The 4,324-nt window shown below is 39.6% G+C and overlaps 1 pseudogene; it reads right to left on the bottom strand.

The window, feature by feature from the left end:
- Positions 1 to 1,737: 1,737 nt before the first annotated feature.
- On the bottom strand, positions 1,738 to 2,643 carry LOC132665812 (actin, cytoplasmic 1-like; annotated as a pseudogene).
- Positions 2,644 to 4,324: the final 1,681 nt, after the last annotated feature.

Below are 4,324 nucleotides of genomic sequence, written 5' to 3'. Positions count from 1 at the left end.
CCATGCTCAGCACAGGGCCCAATGAGGGGCTGGATCTGACAACCCTGGGATCACAACCCAAGCTGAAATCAAGAGTCACATGCTCACCTGAGCCACCCAGAGCACTCCTAGAATTATATGTTTTTAAAGTTTGTTAGAATTTCCCATCTTGTGTGCTGCTTTTTGTGGGTGTAGTTCTTTGACCATTTTACCTATTTCTTCTACAAAAATCAGTTTTAAGTCTTTGTTTTTAATCTCTTCTATAGCCTTGGTAAATTATATTATCATAGACATTTTTTTATTTAATCCAGTTTTTGAAAGTGATTTGCATAGAAATGAACTAAGTAATCTATTGCAATTCTTCTTATTTTCTGTTTTTTATTATTTCTCCTATTATATATTATATATAAGAATATATTATATAAGAATATGTTATTTCTCCTATTATATATTAGGTATAAGAATATATTATATTCTTACATATTTGTTCTCACTCCTTTTTCCTTGTACCAAGTAGCTAATGGTTTCTTCATTGAACTAGTTTTTTTTAATTAAACCTTATGTATTTCTGTTGTCTAACTTATTAATTTTTACTTTTTTCCTTAATAAATAACTTCTGCTTTTTCATTCCACTTATTTTTGTTTTTTATTTTCTCTCTAACTTTTTAAAAAAGATTTATTTTATTTTTAGAGAGAGAGAGTTGTGCAAGCAGGGGAGAGGGCAGAGGGGGAGAGAGAGAGAGAAAGAGAGAATATCTTAAGCAGCCTCCATGCTCAGTGCAGAGCTCAATGTAGGACTTGATCCCACAAACCTGTGATCATGACCTGAACTGAAATCAAGAGTCAGATGCTCAACCAACTGAGCCACCCAGGTGCCCCTTTCCCTAACCTTTTGAATTAGATTCTTAATTAATTTATCTTAATTCTTTTTTTTTTTAATGTAAGTATTTAAGACTATGAATTTTCCTCTGAATTCTATCTTAGTAGTATTCCACAGATTTTATTTCTTTCTTTGTTTTTTGTTTTTGTTTTTTTTTTCCAATTTACTCAGCACTTTATTTTTCTTACACAATGATGTGTTGCTGGCACCTGATGTTCTCACCTGATAGTGGAAAACCAAAATTTGTTGTCATCTCTTAAATAATTGAGAACTGTCTACAAAAACTTTACATGAATTAAAAGGATGAATAAACAGGTAAAAATGCAAACCGCTTTCCAACCCAAGAGAAGTAACGACCCACCATTTCTGGTGGGGAAAATATAAGATAAGAAAGGAAACTGAGTGGGAAGGCTTGGAATTTGCCAACCCTGTTAGATTAGCAAGACAGAAATAACAACTGGTCCAAGAATTCTTTCCAGCTTCTAGAGAAATCTTGGGATAGTCAGTTCTTACACATTAATACTCTACACATATCAAGAAATGGGTGACCTCAAAAATTCTCACCAAGCCAATGGATTTCTCTTCCATAAACATGTTCTCTCACCTCAGTTAGAAAGTGACTAAGCCATATGTACTAATGGTTTAAATCAAAGATACATGCAAGGTTTTAAACATATATCAAGAGAATAGTTAACTTGAATACAACATCAAAATCAGCAGCAAATTCTACAATCCAGTGCTAATGTCAGATACAAGGTTCAAGGATAAATTTCTTTTCAAAGGCTTATTCCAGTTTCATGAGGCCAGCATGAGGGAGGCAAATGTATACTTTTGAATAACCTCATGCAGCAAATGTTATACATCTTCTTGCAGTCCGTTTAGAAACACTTGCAGTGGATGAAGGAGAAGCCCAACTTGTTCTTCTTCTGCTTACTGGTCCACACCTGCTGGAAGGTAGACAGTGAGGCCAGGATGGAGTCCCCAGTCCACACTAGGTACTTACTCTCAGGAGGAGTGATGATCTTGACCTTCATTGTGCTGTGGGCCAAGGCAGTGATCTATTTCTGCATCTTATGGCAGTGCCAGAGTATGTGATGGCCCTGCCATATATACTGTGTTGACATAACAGGCCCTTCTGAATGTAAACATCACACTTCGTGATGGAGTCGAAGGTAGTCTCATGGATGTGATCTCATAGGACTCAATACCCAGAAAGGAGACATGGAAGAACTCCTCTGGGCAGAGGAACCACTCATTGTTGATGAGTACTGACCACTGGGCCACCCATAATTCTTCCCCTGGTAGGAGGAGGACAAGATGATAGCCATCTCCTGCTGCAAGTCCAGGGCAACATAGCAGAGTTCTTCTTGATGTCATGTACAATTTTTTGCTCAGCAGTGGAAGTGAAGCTATAGCCATGCTCCATGAGGATTTTCATGAGGTAGTCAGCCAGGTCCCATCCAGCAAGATCCAGAGCCAGGATGACTAGGGATGAGTGTAGCCCTAGTATATGAACACCGTCTGGGTGACCCCATCCCTAGAGTCCATGACAGTACCAGCAGTGTGACCAGAGGCATAAAGGGACAGCATGGCCACATACATGCCTAGGTGTTGAAGGTCTTAAACATGATCATAGTCATCTTCTCTCTGTTGGCCTTGGAGTTTAGGAGTGCCTCAGTCAACAGGACCAGGTGCTCCTCCAGAGTCACATGTAGCTCATTATACAAGGTGTGGAGCCAGGTTTTCCCCAATTCATCACAGTTGGTGATGATGCTGTGCTCCATGTGGTACTTCAAGGTCAGGCTGTAGCAATTGCTCTGGACTTTGTCACCTATGTAGCTGTCCTTCTGCCCCATGTCCACCACGACACCCTGGTGTTGGCTGCCTGACAATAAAAGGGAATACGTCTGGGAGTCATCATCTCCATTAAAGCCACCTTTACACATACCAAAGCCATTGTCAATGAGTAGTATGGTGATTTCTTCTTGTATTGCAATCCACGAGAGCTGGGAGGAGAGGAGCCAGGAGGCTGAGCCACAAGAGCACGTGGAATACAGGCTGACTGCAGCAAGTAGCATCCCAAGTTTTTGTATGCTGTGTTATTATTGTCTACAGTTTCAGTTGGTGACCTCTGTTTGTTGTAGACATTGTTTAAAATAGTTTTCTATTTCCACACAGAAGAAATTTTATCCCCCTGATTTTTATTAATTTCTAGTTGTATTGGATTATAATCAGAGAATACTGTCTTCATTGTTTACTGTTTGGACTTTGCTGAGGTTTTTATTTGTGGCCTAATAGATTTTGTGAGTGTTCATGGGCAATTGAGAGAGAAGAGTATTCCCTTCCTGAGATATTTCATTTAATATGTTATCAGTTAGATATACCTTATCAGCTATATAACTAAAGTTTCCATAATTGACTTGTTTTTTTTTTAACTTGATCACTCATACATTGAGAAACACAAAGATTAAGTGATTTTACCAAGTTCTCATTAGTAAATAGTAATGTTCTTTAGTGAATAGCAAAACTGAATTCAAGCGCTTTGGCTTCAGGACCTCCACTCCTAACTACTATATCATACCGACTTTCAGGGGCATTCGTTAGATTTTTCTCTATGTGGTATCACTGGGGTGTCAAACCATTCAGAAGGAGGAAGAGACATCTCCCCAGGGAACAACTTGAAATCAATAAAAAGGATTGCTTCCCTAACTCCTATGGAGTTTGGTCAGTGAAGTTGCCAAGGGTGTGGCATACTTAGCAAGGTTGCAGTGTGGCGGGGCAGCGGAGATGCAGTTAAATTTGGGACGGTAAATGTCTAATATCAAGCAACAGAGGGAGTGGGAGACAAGTTCCACCAACGATCTGTATGAGGGTTATGATAGTGAGATAGTCATCCCTTACAGGCTTCCCAACCTCTGACTGGGAAGGAAGATATGAGTTCTCAGGCATGAGACTCCACCTACCAGACAATTGCTGGGTTAAGATACAAAGGGGGAAGGCCCCTGACTTGTTTGTCTGTGAAAAGGAGGTGATCAGACTCCATTGTGGTGGAGGATAGGGTAATGAGTAGCTCTCCACCGGCAAAACTTTCAATTCCTAAAGATGGAAAAAGATGTCTGTGCTGAGGAAGCTAGTTTGTTCACTAGCAGAGATAAGCTCACCTTAGAGAAGTCCTGTGGTATTATGGCTGAAAGAGGACACAAACAGAGCAGTACAATTACAAAGAAAAATTACTCCCTGCTTATCTTTCAGCCTCACAAGTTAAAAGAACATCTGTTCTCTACAAATTAGTTGCCCAAGCTTATAAAAGAAGGCCTTTAGGTCCTTGCTCACAAGAATGGACAATGCAAAACTCCACGAATGTGCTGGGAGAAAAATGGAATGGTTATAAAACTGATTCCCTAGGTATCTGACGGTTTTGGATTGGGGAAGATAAAAGTAGGTCTGTTTGAGAGGCTTCATTTC

This window comes from Panthera onca, chromosome D3, assembly GCF_046562875.1.
Source record: "Panthera onca isolate mPanOnc1 chromosome D3, mPanOnc1 haplotype 2, whole genome shotgun sequence".
Lineage (NCBI taxonomy): Eukaryota > Metazoa > Chordata > Mammalia > Carnivora > Felidae > Panthera > Panthera onca.
The sequence above is the reverse complement of the archived record's forward strand: the minus strand, read 5'-3'. Positions and strand labels throughout refer to the sequence as shown.